Below are 22,160 nucleotides of genomic sequence, written 5' to 3' on the forward strand. Positions count from 1 at the left end.
CGCTTTAAACAAAAAGTATTGCGTCAATGCAACTGAACAACATTAATTAGGAACACAGTGCGTCAAAAAGCAAAATGACAGTTAAAGGCATTTCGTTATTGAACTCTTTGATGACATCATTCAGCTAAGTTCAGTTTAAATAGTATCTGTGCAATAATTTGCAATCAAGTCAACGATATCGCTGTACATGAAGTGTCCCCAGCTCCGCCTGCCAGAAGCGACAGAGGCAAGAAACCAAAACTCGATCGGTGAAAGGATGGAGAAAAAACCGGGTGAGAAACCAGGCTCAGTCGGGGAGACAGTTCTCCCCTTGTCAGACGAAACCAGTAGATCAGCTCCAGGCTGCAGGAATGTCAGACTGTGCAGAAGAATCATCTGTTTCCTGTGGTCTTGTCCAGGTGGTCTTTACAAGGGATTTGTATCTGCGGCTCATCTAGTTGTCACGGTCTCCGCTGTGTTTCTGGGCCATAGAGGTCCTTTCTAGGTGTTGATCCACCATCTTCTCTGGATACGGACTGGATCCGGGTGACTGAAGCGGATACAGACTGGATCTGGTGGCTACGGTGACCTCGGAATAAGGGATTTCTTTAAAAGACTTTTTTTTTCATATAAGATTTTATCCAACTTTTCAGATAGAGGCATGAGAAAGAGATTGCCTTGATTGGGCTTTTGGTTATTGGTGGACCGAGTGGACTTTTTTGAGTTTTACTCCTCCCTTTTGGAATAGGGGGGGCGGGGGTGCTGACGAAACACATGTGGGCAGGCATTGTCACCCTTGATGACCCTTGGCGAGCGTAGTAGTTTAACAGAGGCAGCGCACAGGCCCGAGGGTTTGGAGACACAGCTCGAGTTTCTCTTCATTGTCGCATAAATCTTTCGCCTTTTACTAAAGATTTCCGTGGAGGGGAACTTTTGCGAGTGACCTGTATTTTTGGGTGCTCTGCTCACAGCAGAGCTACATCGAAATGTCAAGAGCAGAATCAGTTTGACCGTCCGGCAGCATGCTGCGAGAGGGCTTGCCACTGGTCATCGTCTGAATAGGCACTCTCTGCATTTGACCACTTCGTGTTTATTTAGCCGGATGGGAAGGCAGCGCTTTTTGGTACGTGACGGGATGCAAATTCTTGAAGGCTCTCTTTAGTGACGGGTCCAAACAAAGATCTCATCTGCTCCTCTAGCCCTATCGGCGACTCGTGCACTTCGAGCCTTCTTAGTGACGGCGCAAGTTGCTGACTGATGACTGCGTTGGTGGTATAGTGGTGAGCATAGCTGCCTTCCAAGCAGTTGACCCGGATTCGATACCCGGCCAACGCATGTCCTTTGGCTCGGGCTGACGTCGAAGCAGAACTCCCTCTGTGACCTGTGCCTCCACCCAAAACTTTTGGATGGAATAATTTCGGATGGACCCATCATTAGCTGAAGTCGCATAACACTTGCAACACTACCGGTAGCAGGGGTCATTGTTTGGACTCTTTTTTTTTTTTTTTTTTTTTTTTAATTGCGCTTTAAACAAAAAGTATTGTGTCAATGCAACTGAACAACATTTATTAGGAACACAGTGCGTCAATAAAGCTACTGACTTCCGCCTGCGTTGGTGGTATAGTGGTGAGCATAGCTGCCTTCCAAGCAGTTGACCCAGGTTCGATTCCCGGCCAACGCATGTCCTTTGGCTCGGGCTGACGTCGAAGCAGAACTCCTTCTGTGACCTGCGACTCCAACCAAACATTTTGGATGGATCATTCGGAAGACGAAAAGAACCAGCTCTCCCCGTCGGGGAATCGAACCCCGGTCTTCCGCGTGACAGGCGGAGATACTGTCCACTATACTAACGAGGAGCCGTGCATGCTGCCGTTTCTCCCCCAACTGACGGCACTGCACTGACATAACTAAACAATGCATGGCTTCTTCTGACGCAGACCCAGCCCTAGCACCGTAAAATTTCTGATGGACCCATCATTAGCTGAAGTCGCATAACACTTGGAACACTACCCGTAGCAGGGGTCATTGTTTGGACTCTTTTTTTTTTTTTTTTTTTTTTTTAAATTGCGCTTTAAACAGAAAGTATTGCGTCAATGCAACTGAACAACATTAATTAGGAACACAGTGCGTCAAAAAGCAAAATGACAGTTAAAGGCATTTCGTTATTGAACTCTTTGATGACATCATTCAGCTAAGTTCAGTTTAAATAGTATCTGTGCAATAATTTGCAATCAAGTCAACGATATCGCTGTACATGAAGTGTCCCCAGCTCCGCCTGCCAGAAGCGACAGAGGGAAGAAACCAAAACTCGATCGGTGAAAGGATGGAGAAAAAACCCGGTGAGAAACCAGGCTCAGTCGGGGAGACAGTTCTCCCCTTGTCAGACGAAACCAGTAGATCAGCTCCAGGCTGCAGGAATGTCAGACTGTGCAGAAGAATCATCTGTTTCCTGTGGTCTTGTCCAGGTGGTCTTTACAAGGGATTTGTATCTGCGGCTCATCTAGTTGTCACGGTCTCCGCTGTGTTTCTGGGCCATAGAGGTCCTTTCTAGGTGTTGATCCACCATCTTCTCTGGATACGGACTGGATCCGGGTGACTGAAGCGGATACAGACTGGATCTGGTGGCTACGGTGACCTCGGAATAAGGGATTTCTTTAAAAGACTTTTTTTTTCATATAAGATTTTATCCAACTTTTCAGATAGAGGCATGAGAAAGAGATTGCCTTGATTGGGCTTTTGGTTATTGGTGGACCGAGGGGACTTTTTTGAGTTTTACTCCTCCCTTTTGGAATAGGGGGGGGGGGGGGTGCTGACGAAACACATGTGGGCAGGCATTGTCACCCTTGATGACCCTTGGCGAGCGTAGTAGTTTAACAGAGGCAGCGCACAGGCCCGAGGGTTCGGAGACACAGCTCGAGTTTCTCTTCATTGTCGCATAAATCTTTCGCCTTTTACTAAAGATTTCCGTGGAGGGGAACTTTTGCGAGTGACCTGTATTTTTGGGTGCTCTGCTCACAGCAGAGCTACATCGAAATGTCAAGAGCAGAATCAGTTTGACTGTCCGGCAGCATGCTGCGAGAGGGCTTGCCACTGGTTATCGTCTGAATAGGCACTCTGTGCGTTTGACCACTTCGTGTTTATTTAGCCGGATGGGAAGGCAGCGCTTTTTTGTACGTGACGGGATGCAAATTCTTGAAGGCTCTCTTTAGTGACGGGTCCAAACAAAGATCTCATCTGCTCCTCTAGCCCTATCGGCGACTCGTGCACTTCGAGCCTTCTTAGTGACGGCGCAAGTTGCTGACTGATGACTGCGTTGGTGGTATAGTGGTGAGCATAGCTGCCTTCCAAGCAGTTGACCCGGATTCAATACCCGGCCAACGCATGTCCTTTGGCTCGGGCTGACGTCGAAGCAGAACTCCCTCTGTGACCTGTGCCTCCACCCAAAACTTTTGGATGGAATAATTTCGGATGGACCCATCATTAGCTGAAGTCGCATAACACTTGCAACACTACCCGTAGCAGGGGTCATTGTTTGGACTCTTTTTTTTTTTTTTTTTAATTGCGCTTTAAACAAAAAGTATTGTGTCAATGCAACTGAACAACATTTATTAGGAACACAGTGCGTCAATAAAGCTACTGACTTCCGCCTGCGTTGGTGTTATAGTGGTGAGCATAGCTGCCTTCCAAGCAGTTGACCCGGGTTCGATTCCCGGCCAACGCATGTCCTTTGGCTCGGGCTGACGTCGAAGCAGAACTCCTTCTGTGACCTGCGACTCCAACCAAACATTTTGGATGGATCATTCTGAAGACGAAAAGAACCAGCTCTCCCCGTCTGGGAATCGAACCCCGGTCTTCCGCGTGACAGGCGGAGATACTGTCCACTATACTAATGAGGAGCCGTGCATGCTGCCGTTTCTCCCCCAACTGACGGCACTGCACTGACATAACTAAACAATGCATGGCTTCTTCTGACGCAGACCCAGCCCTAGCACCGTAAAATTTCTGATGGACCCATCATTAGCTGAAGTCGCATAACACTTGGAACACTACCCGTAGCAGGGGTCATTGTTTGGACTCTTTTTTTTTTTTTTTTTTTTTTTAAATTGCGCTTTAAACAAAAAGTATTGCGTCAATGCAACTGAACAACATTAATTAAGAACACAGTGCGTCAAAAAGCAAAATGACAGTTAAAGGCATTTCGTTATTGAACTCTTTGATGACATCATTCAGCTAAGTTCAGTTTAAATAGTATCTGTGCAATAATTTGCAATCAAGTCAACGATATCGCTGTACATGAAGTGTCCCCAGCTCCGCCTGCCAGAAGCGACAGAGGCAAGAAACCAAAACTCGATCGGTGAAAGGATGGAGAAAAAACCCGGTGAGAAACCAGGCTCAGTCGGGGAGACAGTTCTCCCATTGTCAGACGAAACAGGTAGATCAGCTCCAGGCTGCAGGAATGTCAGACTGTGCAGAAGAATCATCTGTTTCCTGTGGTCTTGTCCAGGTGGTCTTTACAGGGGATTTGTATCTGCGGCTCATCTAGTTGTCACGGTCTCCGCTGTGTTTCTGGGCCATAGAGGTCCTTTCTAGGTGTTGATCCACCATCTTCTCTGGATACGGACTGGATCCGGGTGACTGAAGCGGATACAGACTGGATCTGGTGGCTACGGTGACCTCGGAATAAGGGATTTCTTTAAAAGACTTTTTTTTTCATATAAGATTTTATCCAACTTTTCAGATAGAGGCATGAGAAAGAGATTGCCTTGATTGGGCTTTTGGTTATTGGTGGACCGAGGGGACTTTTTTGAGTTTTACTCCTCCCTTTTGGAATGGGGGGGGGGGGGGGGGTGCTGACGAAACACATGTGGGCAGGCATTGTCACCCTTGATGACCCTTGGCGAGCGTAGTAGTTTAACAGAGGCAGCGCACAGGCCCGAGGGTTTGGAGACACAGCTCGAGTTTCTCTTCATTGTCGCATAAATCTTTCGCCTTTTACTAAAGATTTCCGTGGAGGGGAACTTTTGCGAGTGACCTGTATTTTTGGGTGCTCTGCTCACAGCAGAGCTACATCGAAATGTCAAGAGCAGAATCAGTTTGACCGTCCGGCAGCATGCTGCGAGAGGGCTTGCCACTGGTCATCGTCTGAATAGGCACTCTCTGCGTTTGACCACTTCGTGTTTATTTAGCCGGATGGGAAGGCAGCGCTTTTTTGTACGTGACGGGATGCAAATTCTTGAAGGCTCTCTTTAGTGACGGGTCCAAACAAAGATCTCATCTGCTCCTCTAGCCCTATCGGCGACTCGTGCACTTCGAGCCTTCTTAGTGACGGCGCAAGTTGCTGACTGCTGACTGCGTTGGTGGTATAGTGGTGAGCATAGCTGCCTTCCAAGCAGTTGACCCGGATTCGATTCCCGGCCAACGCATATCCTTTGGCTCGGGCTGACGTCGAAGCAGAACTCCCTCTGTGACCTGTGCCTCCACCCAAAACTTTTGGATGGAATAATTTCGGATGGACCCATCATTAGCTGAAGTCGCATAACACTTGCAACACTACCGGTAGCAGGGGTCATTGTTTGGACTCTTTTTTTTTTTTTTTTTTTTTTTAATTGCGCTTTAAACAAAAAGTATTGTGTCAATGCAACTGAACAACATTTATTAGGAACACAGTGCGTCAATAAAGCTACTGACTTCCGCCTGCGTTGGTGGTATAGTGGTGAGCATAGCTGCCTTCCAAGCAGTTGACCCGGGTTCGATTCCCGGCCAACGCATGTCCTTTGGCTCGGGCTGACGTCGAAGCAGAACTCCTTCTGTGACCTGCGACTCCAACCAAACATTTTGGATGGATCATTCGGAAGACGAAAAGAACCAGCTCTCCCCGTCGGGGAATCGAACCCCGGTCTTCCGCGTGACAGGCGGAGATACTGTCCACTATACTAACGAGGAGCCGTGCATGCTGCCGTTTCTCCCCCAACTGACGGCACTGCACTGACATAACTAAACAATGCATGGCTTCTTCTGACGCAGACCCAGCCCTAGCACCGTAAAATTTCTGATGGACCCATCATTAGCTGAAGTCGCATAACACTTGGAACACTACCCGTAGCAGGGGTCATTGTTTGGACTCTTTTTTTTTTTTTTTTTTTTAAATTGCGCTTTAAACAAAAAGTATTGCGTCAATGCAACTGAACAACATTAATTAGGAACACAGTGCGTCAAAAAGCAAAATGACAGTTAAAGGCATTTCGTTATTGAACTCTTTGATGACATCATTCAGCTAAGTTCAGTTTAAATAGTATCTGTGCAATAATTTGCAATCAAGTCAACGATATCGCTGTACATGAAGTGTCCCCAGCTCCGCCTGCCAGAAGCGACAGAGGCAAGAAACCAAAACTCGATCGGTGAAAGGATGGAGAAAAAACCGGGTGAGAAACCAGGCTCAGTCGGGGAGACAGTTCTCCCCTTGTCAGACGAAACCAGTAGATCAGCTCCAGGCTGCAGGAATGTCAGACTGTGCAGAAGAATCATCTGTTTCCTGTGGTCTTGTCCAGGTGGTCTTTACAAGGGATTTGTATCTGCGGCTCATCTAGTTGTCACGGTCTCCGCTGTGTTTCTGGGCCATAGAGGTCCTTTCTAGGTGTTGATCCACCATCTTCTCTGGATACGGACTGGATCCGGGTGACTGAAGCGGATACAGACTGGATCTGGTGGCTACGGTGACCTCGGAATAAGGGATTTCTTTAAAAGACTTTTTTTTTCATATAAGATTTTATCCAACTTTTCAGATAGAGGCATGAGAAAGAGATTGCCTTGATTGGGCTTTTGGTTATTGGTGGACCGAGTGGACTTTTTTGAGTTTTACTCCTCCCTTTTGGAATAGGGGGGGCGGGGGTGCTGACGAAACACATGTGGGCAGGCATTGTCACCCTTGATGACCCTTGGCGAGCGTAGTAGTTTAACAGAGGCAGCGCACAGGCCCGAGGGTTTGGAGACACAGCTCGAGTTTCTCTTCATTGTCGCATAAATCTTTCGCCTTTTACTAAAGATTTCCGTGGAGGGGAACTTTTGCGAGTGACCTGTATTTTTGGGTGCTCTGCTCACAGCAGAGCTACATCGAAATGTCAAGAGCAGAATCAGTTTGACCGTCCGGCAGCATGCTGCGAGAGGGCTTGCCACTGGTCATCGTCTGAATAGGCACTCTCTGCATTTGACCACTTCGTGTTTATTTAGCCGGATGGGAAGGCAGCGCTTTTTGGTACGTGACGGGATGCAAATTCTTGAAGGCTCTCTTTAGTGACGGGTCCAAACAAAGATCTCATCTGCTCCTCTAGCCCTATCGGCGACTCGTGCACTTCGAGCCTTCTTAGTGACGGCGCAAGTTGCTGACTGATGACTGCGTTGGTGGTATAGTGGTGAGCATAGCTGCCTTCCAAGCAGTTGACCCGGATTCGATACCCGGCCAACGCATGTCCTTTGGCTCGGGCTGACGTCGAAGCAGAACTCCCTCTGTGACCTGTGCCTCCACCCAAAACTTTTGGATGGAATAATTTCGGATGGACCCATCATTAGCTGAAGTCGCATAACACTTGCAACACTACCGGTAGCAGGGGTCATTGTTTGGACTCTTTTTTTTTTTTTTTTTTTTTTTTAATTGCGCTTTAAACAAAAAGTATTGTGTCAATGCAACTGAACAACATTTATTAGGAACACAGTGCGTCAATAAAGCTACTGACTTCCGCCTGCGTTGGTGGTATAGTGGTGAGCATAGCTGCCTTCCAAGCAGTTGACCCAGGTTCGATTCCCGGCCAACGCATGTCCTTTGGCTCGGGCTGACGTCGAAGCAGAACTCCTTCTGTGACCTGCGACTCCAACCAAACATTTTGGATGGATCATTCGGAAGACGAAAAGAACCAGCTCTCCCCGTCGGGGAATCGAACCCCGGTCTTCCGCGTGACAGGCGGAGATACTGTCCACTATACTAACGAGGAGCCGTGCATGCTGCCGTTTCTCCCCCAACTGACGGCACTGCACTGACATAACTAAACAATGCATGGCTTCTTCTGACGCAGACCCAGCCCTAGCACCGTAAAATTTCTGATGGACCCATCATTAGCTGAAGTCGCATAACACTTGGAACACTACCCGTAGCAGGGGTCATTGTTTGGACTCTTTTTTTTTTTTTTTTTTTTTTTTAAATTGCGCTTTAAACAGAAAGTATTGCGTCAATGCAACTGAACAACATTAATTAGGAACACAGTGCGTCAAAAAGCAAAATGACAGTTAAAGGCATTTCGTTATTGAACTCTTTGATGACATCATTCAGCTAAGTTCAGTTTAAATAGTATCTGTGCAATAATTTGCAATCAAGTCAACGATATCGCTGTACATGAAGTGTCCCCAGCTCCGCCTGCCAGAAGCGACAGAGGGAAGAAACCAAAACTCGATCGGTGAAAGGATGGAGAAAAAACCCGGTGAGAAACCAGGCTCAGTCGGGGAGACAGTTCTCCCCTTGTCAGACGAAACCAGTAGATCAGCTCCAGGCTGCAGGAATGTCAGACTGTGCAGAAGAATCATCTGTTTCCTGTGGTCTTGTCCAGGTGGTCTTTACAAGGGATTTGTATCTGCGGCTCATCTAGTTGTCACGGTCTCCGCTGTGTTTCTGGGCCATAGAGGTCCTTTCTAGGTGTTGATCCACCATCTTCTCTGGATACGGACTGGATCCGGGTGACTGAAGCGGATACAGACTGGATCTGGTGGCTACGGTGACCTCGGAATAAGGGATTTCTTTAAAAGACTTTTTTTTCATATAAGATTTTATCCAACTTTTCAGATAGAGGCATGAGAAAGAGATTGCCTTGATTGGGCTTTTGGTTATTGGTGGACCGAGGGGACTTTTTTGAGTTTTACTCCTCCCTTTTGGAATAGGGGGGGGGGGGGTGCTGACGAAACACATGTGGGCAGGCATTGTCACCCTTGATGACCCTTGGCGAGCGTAGTAGTTTAACAGAGGCAGCGCACAGGCCCGAGGGTTCGGAGACACAGCTCGAGTTTCTCTTCATTGTCGCATAAATCTTTCGCCTTTTACTAAAGATTTCCGTGGAGGGGAACTTTTGCGAGTGACCTGTATTTTTGGGTGCTCTGCTCACAGCAGAGCTACATCGAAATGTCAAGAGCAGAATCAGTTTGACTGTCCGGCAGCATGCTGCGAGAGGGCTTGCCACTGGTTATCGTCTGAATAGGCACTCTGTGCGTTTGACCACTTCGTGTTTATTTAGCCGGATGGGAAGGCAGCGCTTTTTTGTACGTGACGGGATGCAAATTCTTGAAGGCTCTCTTTAGTGACGGGTCCAAACAAAGATCTCATCTGCTCCTCTAGCCCTATCGGCGACTCGTGCACTTCGAGCCTTCTTAGTGACGGCGCAAGTTGCTGACTGATGACTGCGTTGGTGGTATAGTGGTGAGCATAGCTGCCTTCCAAGCAGTTGACCCGGATTCAATACCCGGCCAACGCATGTCCTTTGGCTCGGGCTGACGTCGAAGCAGAACTCCCTCTGTGACCTGTGCCTCCACCCAAAACTTTTGGATGGAATAATTTCGGATGGACCCATCATTAGCTGAAGTCGCATAACACTTGCAACACTACCCGTAGCAGGGGTCATTGTTTGGACTCTTTTTTTTTTTTTTTTTAATTGCGCTTTAAACAAAAAGTATTGTGTCAATGCAACTGAACAACATTTATTAGGAACACAGTGCGTCAATAAAGCTACTGACTTCCGCCTGCGTTGGTGTTATAGTGGTGAGCATAGCTGCCTTCCAAGCAGTTGACCCGGGTTCGATTCCCGGCCAACGCATGTCCTTTGGCTCGGGCTGACGTCGAAGCAGAACTCCTTCTGTGACCTGCGACTCCAACCAAACATTTTGGATGGATCATTCTGAAGACGAAAAGAACCAGCTCTCCCCGTCTGGGAATCGAACCCCGGTCTTCCGCGTGACAGGCGGAGATACTGTCCACTATACTAATGAGGAGCCGTGCATGCTGCCGTTTCTCCCCCAACTGACGGCACTGCACTGACATAACTAAACAATGCATGGCTTCTTCTGACGCAGACCCAGCCCTAGCACCGTAAAATTTCTGATGGACCCATCATTAGCTGAAGTCGCATAACACTTGGAACACTACCCGTAGCAGGGGTCATTGTTTGGACTCTTTTTTTTTTTTTTTTTTTTTTTAAATTGCGCTTTAAACAAAAAGTATTGCGTCAATGCAACTGAACAACATTAATTAAGAACACAGTGCGTCAAAAAGCAAAATGACAGTTAAAGGCATTTCGTTATTGAACTCTTTGATGACATCATTCAGCTAAGTTCAGTTTAAATAGTATCTGTGCAATAATTTGCAATCAAGTCAACGATATCGCTGTACATGAAGTGTCCCCAGCTCCGCCTGCCAGAAGCGACAGAGGCAAGAAACCAAAACTCGATCGGTGAAAGGATGGAGAAAAAACCCGGTGAGAAACCAGGCTCAGTCGGGGAGACAGTTCTCCCATTGTCAGACGAAACAGGTAGATCAGCTCCAGGCTGCAGGAATGTCAGACTGTGCAGAAGAATCATCTGTTTCCTGTGGTCTTGTCCAGGTGGTCTTTACAGGGGATTTGTATCTGCGGCTCATCTAGTTGTCACGGTCTCCGCTGTGTTTCTGGGCCATAGAGGTCCTTTCTAGGTGTTGATCCACCATCTTCTCTGGATACGGACTGGATCCGGGTGACTGAAGCGGATACAGACTGGATCTGGTGGCTACGGTGACCTCGGAATAAGGGATTTCTTTAAAAGACTTTTTTTTTCATATAAGATTTTATCCAACTTTTCAGATAGAGGCATGAGAAAGAGATTGCCTTGATTGGGCTTTTGGTTATTGGTGGACCGAGGGGACTTTTTTGAGTTTTACTCCTCCCTTTTGGAATGGGGGGGGGGGGGTGCTGACGAAACACATGTGGGCAGGCATTGTCACCCTTGATGACCCTTGGCGAGCGTAGTAGTTTAACAGAGGCAGCGCACAGGCCCGAGGGTTTGGAGACACAGCTCGAGTTTCTCTTCATTGTCGCATAAATCTTTCGCCTTTTACTAAAGATTTCCGTGGAGGGGAACTTTTGCGAGTGACCTGTATTTTTGGGTGCTCTGCTCACAGCAGAGCTACATCGAAATGTCAAGAGCAGAATCAGTTTGACCGTCCGGCAGCATGCTGCGAGAGGGCTTGCCACTGGTCATCGTCTGAATAGGCACTCTCTGCGTTTGACCACTTCGTGTTTATTTAGCCGGATGGGAAGGCAGCGCTTTTTTGTACGTGACGGGATGCAAATTCTTGAAGGCTCTCTTTAGTGACGGGTCCAAACAAAGATCTCATCTGCTCCTCTAGCCCTATCGGCGACTCGTGCACTTCGAGCCTTCTTAGTGACGGCGCAAGTTGCTGACTGCTGACTGCGTTGGTGGTATAGTGGTGAGCATAGCTGCCTTCCAAGCAGTTGACCCGGATTCGATTCCCGGCCAACGCATATCCTTTGGCTCGGGCTGACGTCGAAGCAGAACTCCCTCTGTGACCTGTGCCTCCACCCAAAACTTTTGGATGGAATAATTTCGGATGGACCCATCATTAGCTGAAGTCGCATAACACTTGCAACACTACCGGTAGCAGGGGTCATTGTTTGGACTCTTTTTTTTTTTTTTTTTTTTTTTAATTGCGCTTTAAACAAAAAGTATTGTGTCAATGCAACTGAACAACATTTATTAGGAACACAGTGCGTCAATAAAGCTACTGACTTCCGCCTGCGTTGGTGGTATAGTGGTGAGCATAGCTGCCTTCCAAGCAGTTGACCCAGGTTCGATTCCCGGCCAACGCATGTCCTTTGGCTCGGGCTGACGTCGAAGCAGAACTCCTTCTGTGACCTGCGACTCCAACCAAACATTTTGGATGGATCATTCGGAAGACGAAAAGAACCAGCTCTCCCCGTCGGGGAATCGAACCCCGGTCTTCCGCGTGACAGGCGGAGATACTGTCCACTATACTAACGAGGAGCCGTGCATGCTGCCGTTTCTCCCCCAACTGACGGCACTGCACTGACATAACTAAACAATGCATGGCTTCTTCTGACGCAGACCCAGCCCTAGCACCGTAAAATTTCTGATGGACCCATCATTAGCTGAAGTCGCATAACACTTGGAACACTACCCGTAGCAGGGGTCATTGTTTGGACTCTTTTTTTTTTTTTTTTTTTTTTTTAAATTGCGCTTTAAACAGAAAGTATTGCGTCAATGCAACTGAACAACATTAATTAGGAACACAGTGCGTCAAAAAGCAAAATGACAGTTAAAGGCATTTCGTTATTGAACTCTTTGATGACATCATTCAGCTAAGTTCAGTTTAAATAGTATCTGTGCAATAATTTGCAATCAAGTCAACGATATCGCTGTACATGAAGTGTCCCCAGCTCCGCCTGCCAGAAGCGACAGAGGGAAGAAACCAAAACTCGATCGGTGAAAGGATGGAGAAAAAACCCGGTGAGAAACCAGGCTCAGTCGGGGAGACAGTTCTCCCCTTGTCAGACGAAACCAGTAGATCAGCTCCAGGCTGCAGGAATGTCAGACTGTGCAGAAGAATCATCTGTTTCCTGTGGTCTTGTCCAGGTGGTCTTTACAAGGGATTTGTATCTGCGGCTCATCTAGTTGTCACGGTCTCCGCTGTGTTTCTGGGCCATAGAGGTCCTTTCTAGGTGTTGATCCACCATCTTCTCTGGATACGGACTGGATCCGGGTGACTGAAGCGGATACAGACTGGATCTGGTGGCTACGGTGACCTCGGAATAAGGGATTTCTTTAAAAGACTTTTTTTTTCATATAAGATTTTATCCAACTTTTCAGATAGAGGCATGAGAAAGAGATTGCCTTGATTGGGCTTTTGGTTATTGGTGGACCGAGGGGACTTTTTTGAGTTTTACTCCTCCCTTTTGGAATAGGGGGGGGGGGGGGGTGCTGACGAAACACATGTGGGCAGGCATTGTCACCCTTGATGACCCTTGGCGAGCGTAGTAGTTTAACAGAGGCAGCGCACAGGCCCGAGGGTTCGGAGACACAGCTCGAGTTTCTCTTCATTGTCGCATAAATCTTTCGCCTTTTACTAAAGATTTCCGTGGAGGGGAACTTTTGCGAGTGACCTGTATTTTTGGGTGCTCTGCTCACAGCAGAGCTACATCGAAATGTCAAGAGCAGAATCAGTTTGACTGTCCGGCAGCATGCTGCGAGAGGGTTTGCCACTGGTTATCGTCTGAATAGGCACTCTGTGCGTTTGACCACTTCGTGTTTATTTAGCCGGATGGGAAGGCAGCGCTTTTTTGTACGTGACGGGATGCAAATTCTTGAAGGCTCTCTTTAGTGACGGGTCCAAACAAAGATCTCATCTGCTCCTCTAGCCCTATCGGCGACTCGTGCACTTCGAGCCTTCTTAGTGACGGCGCAAGTTGCTGACTGATGACTGCGTTGGTGGTATAGTGGTGAGCATAGCTGCCTTCCAAGCAGTTGACCCGGATTCAATACCCGGCCAACGCATGTCCTTTGGCTCGGGCTGACGTCGAAGCAGAACTCCCTCTGTGACCTGTGCCTCCACCCAAAACTTTTGGATGGAATAATTTCGGATGGACCCATCATTAGCTGAAGTCGCATAACACTTGCAACACTACCCGTAGCAGGGGTCATTGTTTGGACTCTTTTTTTTTTTTTTTTTAATTGCGCTTTAAACAAAAAGTATTGTGTCAATGCAACTGAACAACATTTATTAGGAACACAGTGCGTCAATAAAGCTACTGACTTCCGCCTGCGTTGGTGTTATAGTGGTGAGCATAGCTGCCTTCCAAGCAGTTGACCCGGGTTCGATTCCCGGCCAACGCATGTCCTTTGGCTCGGGCTGACGTCGAAGCAGAACTCCTTCTGTGACCTGCGACTCCAACCAAACATTTTGGATGGATCATTCTGAAGACGAAAAGAACCAGCTCTCCCCGTCTGGGAATCGAACCCCGGTCTTCCGCGTGACAGGCGGAGATACTGTCCACTATACTAATGAGGAGCCGTGCATGCTGCCGTTTCTCCCCCAACTGACGGCACTGCACTGACATAACTAAACAATGCATGGCTTCTTCTGACGCAGACCCAGCCCTAGCACCGTAAAATTTCTGATGGACCCATCATTAGCTGAAGTCGCATAACACTTGGAACACTACCCGTAGCAGGGGTCATTGTTTGGACTCTTTTTTTTTTTTTTTTTTTTTTTAAATTGCGCTTTAAACAAAAGTATTGCGTCAATGCAACTGAACAACATTAATTAAGAACACAGTGCGTCAAAAAGCAAAATGACAGTTAAAGGCATTTCGTTATTGAACTCTTTGATGACATCATTCAGCTAAGTTCAGTTTAAATAGTATCTGTGCAATAATTTGCAATCAAGTCAACGATATCGCTGTACATGAAGTGTCCCCAGCTCCGCCTGCCAGAAGCGACAGAGGCAAGAAACCAAAACTCGATCGGTGAAAGGATGGAGAAAAAACCCGGTGAGAAACCAGGCTCAGTCGGGGAGACAGTTCTCCCATTGTCAGACGAAACAGGTAGATCAGCTCCAGGCTGCAGGAATGTCAGACTGTGCAGAAGAATCATCTGTTTCCTGTGGTCTTGTCCAGGTGGTCTTTACAGGGGATTTGTATCTGCGGCTCATCTAGTTGTCACGGTCTCCGCTGTGTTTCTGGGCCATAGAGGTCCTTTCTAGGTGTTGATCCACCATCTTCTCTGGATACGGACTGGATCCGGGTGACTGAAGCGGATACAGACTGGATCTGGTGGCTACGGTGACCTCGGAATAAGGGATTGCTTTAAAAGACTTTTTTTTTCATATAAGATTTTATCCAACTTTTCAGATAGAGGCATGAGAAAGAGATTGCCTTGATTGGGCTTTTGGTTATTGGTGGACCGAGGGGACTTTTTTGAGTTTTACTCCTCCCTTTTGGAATGGGGGGGGGGGGGGGGGTGCTGACGAAACACATGTGGGCAGGCATTGTAACCCTTGATGACCCTTGGCGAGCGTAGTAGTTTAACAGAGGCAGCGCACAGGCCCGAGGGTTTGGAGACACAGCTCGAGTTTCTCTTCATTGTCGCATAAATCTTTCGCCTTTTACTAAAGATTTCCGTGGAGGGGAACTTTTGCGAGTGACCTGTATTTTTGGGTGCTCTGCTCACAGCAGAGCTACATCGAAATGTCAAGAGCAGAATCAGTTTGACCGTCCGGCAGCATGCTGCGAGAGGGCTTGCCACTGGTCATCGTCTGAATAGGCACTCTCTGCATTTGACCACTTCGTGTTTATTTAGCCGGATGGGAAGGCAGCGCTTTTTGGTACGTGACGGGATGCAAATTCTTGAAGGCTCTCTTTAGTGACGGGTCCAAACAAAGATCTCATCTGCTCCTCTAGCCCTATCGGCGACTCGTGCACTTCGAGCCTTCTTAGTGACGGCGCAAGTTGCTGACTGATGACTGCGTTGGTGGTATAGTGGTGAGCATAGCTGCCTTCCAAGCAGTTGACCCGGATTCGATACCCGGCCAACGCATGTCCTTTGGCTCGGGCTGACGTCGAAGCAGAACTCCCTCTGTGACCTGTGCCTCCACCCAAAACTTTTGGATGGAATAATTTCGGATGGACCCATCATTAGCTGAAGTCGCATAACACTTGCAACACTACCGGTAGCAGGGGTCATTGTTTGGACTCTTTTTTTTTTTTTTTTTTTTTTTTAATTGCGCTTTAAACAAAAAGTATTGTGTCAATGCAACTGAACAACATTTATTAGGAACACAGTGCGTCAATAAAGCTACTGACTTCCACCTGCGTTGGTGGTATAGTGGTGAGCATAGCTGCCTTCCAAGCAGTTGACCCGGGTTCGATTCCCGGCCAACGCATGTCCTTTGGCTCGGGCTGACGTCGAAGCAGAACTCCTTCTGTGACCTGCGACTCCAACCAAACATTTTGGATGGATCATTCGGAAGACGAAAAGAACCAGCTCTCCCCGTCGGGGAATCGAACCCCGGTCTTCCGCGTGACAGGCGGAGATACTGTCCACTATACTAACGAGGAGCCGTGCATGCTGCCGTTTCTCCCCCAACTGACGGCACTGCACTGACATAACTAAACAATGCATGGCTTCTTCTGACGCAGACCCAGCCCTAGCACCGTAAAATTTCTGATGGACCCATCATTAGCTGAAGTCGCATAACACTTGGAACACTACCCGTAGCAGGGGTCATTGTTTGGACTCTTTTTTTTTTTTTTTTTTTTTTTTTAAATTGCGCTTTAAACAGAAAGTATTGCGTCAATGCAACTGAACAACATTAATTAGGAACACAGTGCGTCAAAAAGCAAAATGACAGTTAAAGGCATTTCGTTATTGAACTCTTTGATGACATCATTCAGCTAAGTTCAGTTTAAATAGTATCTGTGCAATAATTTGCAATCAAGTCAACGATATCGCTGTACATGAAGTGTCCCCAGCTCCGCCTGCCAGAAGCGACAGAGGGAAGAAACCAAAACTCGATCGGTGAAAGGATGGAGAAAAAACCCGGTGAGAAACCAGGCTCAGTCGGGGAGACAGTTCTCCCCTTGTCAGACGAAACCAGTAGATCAGCTCCAGGCTGCAGGAATGTCAGACTGTGCAGAAGAATCATCTGTTTCCTGTGGTCTTGTCCAGGTGGTCTTTACAAGGGATTTGTATCTGCGGCTCATCTAGTTGTCACGGTCTCCGCTGTGTTTCTGGGCCATAGAGGTCCTTTCTAGGTGTTGATCCACCATCTTCTCTGGATACGGACTGGATCCGGGTGACTGAAGCGGATACAGACTGGATCTGGTGGCTACGGTGACCTCGGAATAAGGGATTTCTTTAAAAGACTTTTTTTTTCATATAAGATTTTATCCAACTTTTCAGATAGAGGCATGAGAAAGAGATTGCCTTGATTGGGCTTTTGGTTATTGGTGGACCGAGGGGACTTTTTTGAGTTTTACTCCTCCCTTTTGGAATAGGGGGGGGGGGGGGGTGCTGACGAAACACATGTGGGCAGGCATTGTCACCCTTGATGACCCTTGGCGAGCGTAGTAGTTTAACAGAGGCAGCGCACAGGCCCGAGGGTTCGGAGACACAGCTCGAGTTTCTCTTCATTGTCGCATAAGTCTTTCGCCTTTTACTAAAGATTTCCGTGGAGGGGAACTTTTGCGAGTGACCTGTATTTTTGGGTGCTCTGCTCACAGCAGAGCTACATCGAAATGTCAAGAGCAGAATCAGTTTGACTGTCCGGCAGCATGCTGCGAGAGGGCTTGCCACTGGTTATCGTCTGAATAGGCACTCTGTGCGTTTGACCACTTCGTGTTTATTTAGCCGGATGGGAAGGCAGCGCTTTTTTGTACGTGACGGGATGCAAATTCTTGAAAGCTCTCTTTAGTGACGGGTCCAAACAAAGATCTCATCTGCTCCTCTAGCCCTATCGGCGACTCGTGCACTTCGAGCCTTCTTAGTGACGGCGCAAGTTGCTGACTGATGACTGCGTTGGTGGTATAGTGGTGAGCATAGCTGCCTTCCAAGCAGTTGACCCGGATTCAATACCCGGCCAACGCATGTCCTTTGGCTCGGGCTGACGTCGAAGCAGAACTCCCTCTGTGACCTGTGCCTCCACCCAAAACTTTTGGATGGAATAATTTCGGATGGACCCATCATTAGCTGAAGTCGCATAACACTTGCAACACTACCCGTAGCAGGGGTCATTGTTTGGACTCTTTTTTTTTTTTTTTTTTAATTGCGCTTTAAACAAAAAGTATTGTGTCAATGCAACTGAACAACATTTATTAGGAACACAGTGCGTCAATAAAGCTACTGACTTCCGCCTGCGTTGGTGTTATAGTGGTGAGCATAGCTGCCTTCCAAGCAGTTGACCCGGGTTCGATTCCCGGCCAACGCATGTCCTTTGGCTCGGGCTGACGTCGAAGCAGAACTCCTTCTGTGACCTGCGACTCCAACCAAACATTTTGGATGGATCATTCTGAAGACGAAAAGAACCAGCTCTCCCCGTCTGGGAATCGAACCCCGGTCTTCCGCGTGACAGGCGGAGATACTGTCCACTATACTAATGAGGAGCCGTGCATGCTGCCGTTTCTCCCCCAACTGACGGCACTGCACTGACATAACTAAACAATGCATGGCTTCTTCTGACGCAGACCCAGCCCTAGCACCGTAAAATTTCTGATGGACCCATCATTAGCTGAAGTCGCATAACACTTGGAACACTACCCGTAGCAGGGGTCATTGTTTGGACTCTTTTTTTTTTTTTTTTTTTTTTAAATTGCGCTTTAAACAAAAAGTATTGCGTCAATGCAACTGAACAACATTAATTAAGAACACAGTGCGTCAAAAAGCAAAATGACAGTTAAAGGCATTTCGTTATTGAACTCTTTGATGACATCATTCAGCTAAGTTCAGTTTAAATAGTATCTGTGCAATAATTTGCAATCAAGTCAACGATATCGCTGTACATGAAGTGTCCCCAGCTCCGCCTGCCAGAAGCGACAGAGGCAAGAAACCAAAACTCGATCGGTGAAAGGATGGAGAAAAAACCCGGTGAGAAACCAGGCTCAGTCGGGGAGACAGTTCTCCCATTGTCAGACGAAACAGGTAGATCAGCTCCAGGCTGCAGGAATGTCAGACTGTGCAGAAGAATCATCTGTTTCCTGTGGTCTTGTCCAGGTGGTCTTTACAGGGGATTTGTATCTGCGGCTCATCTAGTTGTCACGGTCTCCGCTGTGTTTCTGGGCCATAGAGGTCCTTTCTAGGTGTTGATCCACCATCTTCTCTGGATACGGACTGGATCCGGGTGACTGAAGCGGATACAGACTGGATCTGGTGGCTACGGTGACCTCGGAATAAGGGATTTCTTTAAAAGACTTTTTTTTTCATATAAGATTTTATCCAACTTTTCAGATAGAGGCATGAGAAAGAGATTGCCTTGATTGGGCTTTTGGTTATTGGTGGACCGAGGGGACTTTTTTGAGTTTTACTCCTCCCTTTTGGAATGGGGGGGGGGGGGGGTGCTGACGAAACACATGTGGGCAGGCATTGTCACCCTTGATGACCCTTGGCGAGCGTAGTAGTTTAACAGAGGCAGCGCACAGGCCCGAGGGTTTGGAGACACAGCTCGAGTTTCTCTTCATTGTCGCATAAATCTTTCGCCTTTTACTAAAGATTTCCGTGGAGGGGAACTTTTGCGAGTGACCTGTATTTTTGGGTGCTCTGCTCACAGCAGAGCTACATCGAAATGTCAAGAGCAGAATCAGTTTGACCGTCCGGCAGCATGCTGCGAGAGGGCTTGCCACTGGTCATCGTCTGAATAGGCACTCTCTGCGTTTGACCACTTCGTGTTTATTTAGCCGGATGGGAAGGCAGCGCTTTTTTGTACGTGACGGGATGCAAATTCTTGAAGGCTCTCTTTAGTGACGGGTCCAAACAAAGATCTCATCTGCTCCTCTAGCCCTATCGGCGACTCGTGCACTTCGAGCCTTCTTAGTGACGGCGCAAGTTGCTGACTGCTGACTGCGTTGGTGGTATAGTGGTGAGCATAGCTGCCTTCCAAGCAGTTGACCCGGATTCGATTCCCGGCCAACGCATATCCTTTGGCTCGGGCTGACGTCGAAGCAGAACTCCCTCTGTGACCTGTGCCTCCACCCAAAACTTTTGGATGGAATAATTTCGGATGGACCCATCATTAGCTGAAGTCGCATAACACTTGCAACACTACCGGTAGCAGGGGTCATTGTTTGGACTCTTTTTTTTTTTTTTTTTTTTTTTAATTGCGCTTTAAACAAAAAGTATTGTGTCAATGCAACTGAACAACATTTATTAGGAACACAGTGCGTCAATAAAGCTACTGACTTCCGCCTGCGTTGGTGGTATAGTGGTGAGCATAGCTGCCTTCCAAGCAGTTGACCCGGGTTCGATTCCCGGCCAACGCATGTCCTTTGGCTCGGGCTGACGTCGAAGCAGAACTCCTTCTGTGACCTGCGACTCCAACCAAACATTTTGGATGGATCATTCGGAAGACGAAAAGAACCAGCTCTCCCCGTCGGGGAATCGAACCCCGGTCTTCCGCGTGACAGGCGGAGATACTGTCCACTATACTAACGAGGAGCCGTGCATGCTGCCGTTTCTCCCCCAACTGACGGCACTGCACTGACATAACTAAACAATGCATGGCTTCTTCTGACGCAGACCCAGCCCTAGCACCGTAAAATTTCTGATGGACCCATCATTAGCTGAAGTCGCATAACACTTGGAACACTACCCGTAGCAGGGGTCATTGTTTGGACTCTTTTTTTTTTTTTTTTTTTTTTTAAATTGCGCTTTAAACAAAAAGTATTGCGTCAATGCAACTGAACAACATTAATTAGGAACACAGTGCGTCAAAAAGCAAAATGACAGTTAAAGGCATTTCGTTATTGAACTCTTTGATGACATCATTCAGCTAAGTTCAGTTTAAATAGTATCTGTGCAATAATTTGCAATCAAGTCAACGATATCGCTGTACATGAAGTGTCCCCAGCTCCGCCTGCCAGAAGCGACAGAGGCAAGAAACCAAAACTCGATCGGTGAAAGGATGGAGAAAAAACCCGGTGAGAAACCAGGCTCAGTCGGGGAGACAGTTCTCCCCTTGTCAGACGAAACCAGTAGATCAGCTCCAGGCTGCAGGAATGTCAGACTGTGCAGAAGAATCATCTGTTTCCTGTGGTCTTGTCCAGGTGGTCTTTACAAGGGATTTGTATCTGCGGCTCATCTAGTTGTCACGGTCTCCGCTGTGTTTCTGGGCCATAGAGGTCCTTTCTAGGTGTTGATCCACCATCTTCTCTGGATACGGACTGGATCCGGGTGACTGAAGCGGATACAGACTGGATCTGGTGGCTACGGTGACCTCGGAATAAGGGATTTCTTTAAAAGACTTTTTTTTTCATATAAGATTTTATCCAACTTTTCAGATAGAGGCATGAGAAAGAGATTGCCTTGATTGGGCTTTTGGTTATTGGTGGACCGAGAGGACTTTTTTGAGTTTTACTCCTCCCTTTTGGAGTGGGGGGGGGGGGGTGCTGACGAAACACATGTGGGCAGGCATTGTCACCCTTGATGACCCTTGGCGAGCGTAGTAGTTTAACAGAGGCAGCGCACAGGCCCGAGGGTTTGGAGACACAGCTCGAGTTTCTCTTCATTGTCGCATAAATCTTTCGCCTTTTACTAAAGATTTCCGTGGAGGGGAACTTTTGCGAGTGACCTGTATTTTTGGGTGCTCTGCTCACAGCAGAGCTACATCGAAATGTCAAGAGCAGAATCAGTTTGACCGTCCGGCAGCATGCTGCGAGAGGGCTTGCCACTGGTCATCGTCTGAATAGGCACTCTCTGCGTTTGACCACTTCGTGTTTATTTAGCCGGATGGGAAGGCAGCGCTTTCTTGTACGTGACGGGATGCAAATTCTTGAAGGCTCTCTTTAGTGACGGGTCCAAACAAAGATCTCATCTGCTTCTCTAGCCCTATCGGCGACTCGTGCACTTCGAGCCTTCTTAGTGACGGCGCAAGTTGCTGACTGCTGACTGCGTTGGTGGTATAGTGGTGAGCATAGCTGCCTTCCAAGCAGTTGACCCGGATTCGATTCCCGGCCAACGCATATCCTTTGGCTCGGGCTGACGTCGAAGCAGAACTCCCTCTGTGACCTGTGCCTCCACCCAAAACTTTTGGATGGAATAATTTCGGATGGACCCATCATTAGCTGAAGTCGCATAACACTTGCAACACTACCGGTAGCAGGGGTCATTGTTTGGACTCTTTTTTTTTTTTTTTTTTTTTTAATTGCGCTTTAAACAAAAAGTATTGTGTCAATGCAACTGAACAACATTTATTAGGAACACAGTGCGTCAATAAAGCTACTGACTTCCGCCTGCGTTGGTGGTATAGTGGTGAGCATAGCTGCCTTCCAAGCAGTTGACCCGGGTTCGATTCCCGGCCAACGCATGTCCTTTGGCTCGGGCTGACGTCGAAGCAGAACTCCTTCTGTGACCTGCGACTCCAACCAAACATTTTGGAT

The 22,160-nt window shown here is 47.7% G+C and overlaps 11 non-coding genes across 11 annotated transcripts; all 11 read left to right on the plus strand.

The window, feature by feature from the left end:
* Positions 1 to 842: 842 nt before the first annotated feature.
* On the plus strand, positions 843 to 957 carry LOC127980807 (U5 spliceosomal RNA). Its single transcript, XR_008159811.1, has one exon. It is a non-coding gene; the product is annotated as a U5 spliceosomal RNA (small nuclear RNA).
* A 1,932-nt stretch (positions 958 to 2,889) lies between these two features.
* LOC127980808 (U5 spliceosomal RNA) lies at positions 2,890 to 3,004 on the plus strand. Its single transcript, XR_008159812.1, has one exon. It is a non-coding gene; the product is annotated as a U5 spliceosomal RNA (small nuclear RNA).
* Positions 3,005 to 4,930: 1,926 nt separating this feature from the next.
* LOC127980809 (U5 spliceosomal RNA) lies at positions 4,931 to 5,045 on the plus strand. The gene has a single exon (XR_008159813.1). It is a non-coding gene; the product is annotated as a U5 spliceosomal RNA (small nuclear RNA).
* Positions 5,046 to 6,971: 1,926 nt separating this feature from the next.
* On the plus strand, positions 6,972 to 7,086 carry LOC127980810 (U5 spliceosomal RNA). Its single transcript, XR_008159814.1, has one exon. It is a non-coding gene; the product is annotated as a U5 spliceosomal RNA (small nuclear RNA).
* Positions 7,087 to 9,016: 1,930 nt separating this feature from the next.
* Positions 9,017 to 9,131, plus strand: LOC127980812 (U5 spliceosomal RNA). Its single transcript, XR_008159816.1, has one exon. It is a non-coding gene; the product is annotated as a U5 spliceosomal RNA (small nuclear RNA).
* A 1,922-nt stretch (positions 9,132 to 11,053) lies between these two features.
* Positions 11,054 to 11,168, plus strand: LOC127980813 (U5 spliceosomal RNA). Its single transcript, XR_008159817.1, has one exon. It is a non-coding gene; the product is annotated as a U5 spliceosomal RNA (small nuclear RNA).
* Positions 11,169 to 13,100: 1,932 nt separating this feature from the next.
* LOC127980814 (U5 spliceosomal RNA) lies at positions 13,101 to 13,215 on the plus strand. The gene has a single exon (XR_008159818.1). It is a non-coding gene; the product is annotated as a U5 spliceosomal RNA (small nuclear RNA).
* Positions 13,216 to 15,140: 1,925 nt separating this feature from the next.
* Positions 15,141 to 15,255, plus strand: LOC127980815 (U5 spliceosomal RNA). The gene has a single exon (XR_008159819.1). It is a non-coding gene; the product is annotated as a U5 spliceosomal RNA (small nuclear RNA).
* Positions 15,256 to 17,189: 1,934 nt separating this feature from the next.
* Positions 17,190 to 17,304, plus strand: LOC127980963 (U5 spliceosomal RNA). The gene has a single exon (XR_008159960.1). It is a non-coding gene; the product is annotated as a U5 spliceosomal RNA (small nuclear RNA).
* A 1,924-nt stretch (positions 17,305 to 19,228) lies between these two features.
* On the plus strand, positions 19,229 to 19,343 carry LOC127980816 (U5 spliceosomal RNA). The gene has a single exon (XR_008159820.1). It is a non-coding gene; the product is annotated as a U5 spliceosomal RNA (small nuclear RNA).
* Positions 19,344 to 21,271: 1,928 nt separating this feature from the next.
* LOC127980817 (U5 spliceosomal RNA) lies at positions 21,272 to 21,386 on the plus strand. The gene has a single exon (XR_008159821.1). It is a non-coding gene; the product is annotated as a U5 spliceosomal RNA (small nuclear RNA).
* Positions 21,387 to 22,160: the final 774 nt, after the last annotated feature.

This window comes from Carassius gibelio, chromosome B19 (assembly GCF_023724105.1).
Source record: "Carassius gibelio isolate Cgi1373 ecotype wild population from Czech Republic chromosome B19, carGib1.2-hapl.c, whole genome shotgun sequence".
Taxonomy (NCBI): domain Eukaryota; kingdom Metazoa; phylum Chordata; class Actinopteri; order Cypriniformes; family Cyprinidae; genus Carassius; species Carassius gibelio.